We start from the raw sequence: 548 nt of genomic DNA, 5'->3' as shown, positions 1-548 counted from the left end.
CATATTCTTGATTTTTCCTTTTTTTATATCTAGGCGAAGATGCGCTTATGATGATAATTAATGACAGATTGATAGATTGACGAGGATAATCAACTGATAAGCTGGTGACGCTAATTACTTGAAATACAACGTTTTTTTCTCAATTCCATCTTCGCTGAGACAAAAAAAAGAAGAAAAAAAAGAAAGGAAATGAAAAATAACACACAGCTTCATACACACATATAAAAAATTAAAGCCAAAGCCAAAAAAAAAAAGGATTGCAAATGCACGATGCAGCATTTAGCACAAAACAAAATATTAAGCATGCTTTCTAAAAACATTCATCAGGGATATATAATCAATTAATTACATTAATCATGCACAAGGGATTAAAACAACAATTATAACTTACGTCTAGTATATACTGATAAACAGAACATGTATAATATCACACTAAAATATTTTTTTAAAGCATAACAGTAATGATTAAGACAACTAACGCAGTCAACTTACATTCGTGTATCGAAAGCCAGACTATCTCCCTCATGACGTTTTCTGTTGGTACCTAA

The 548-nt window shown here is 30.3% G+C and overlaps 1 protein-coding gene across 1 annotated transcript in view; it reads right to left on the bottom strand.

Moving 5' to 3' along the window:
• Positions 1 to 548, bottom strand: part of LOC119594234 (integrin alpha-PS2-like) — a 126,991-nt gene that overhangs the window by 36,742 nt on the left and 89,701 nt on the right. The window lies entirely within an intron of this gene.

Source organism: Penaeus monodon, chromosome 33 (assembly GCF_015228065.2).
Source record: "Penaeus monodon isolate SGIC_2016 chromosome 33, NSTDA_Pmon_1, whole genome shotgun sequence".
Taxonomy (NCBI): Eukaryota; Metazoa; Arthropoda; class Malacostraca; order Decapoda; family Penaeidae; genus Penaeus; species Penaeus monodon.
The sequence above is the reverse complement of the archived record's forward strand: the minus strand, read 5'-3'. Positions and strand labels throughout refer to the sequence as shown.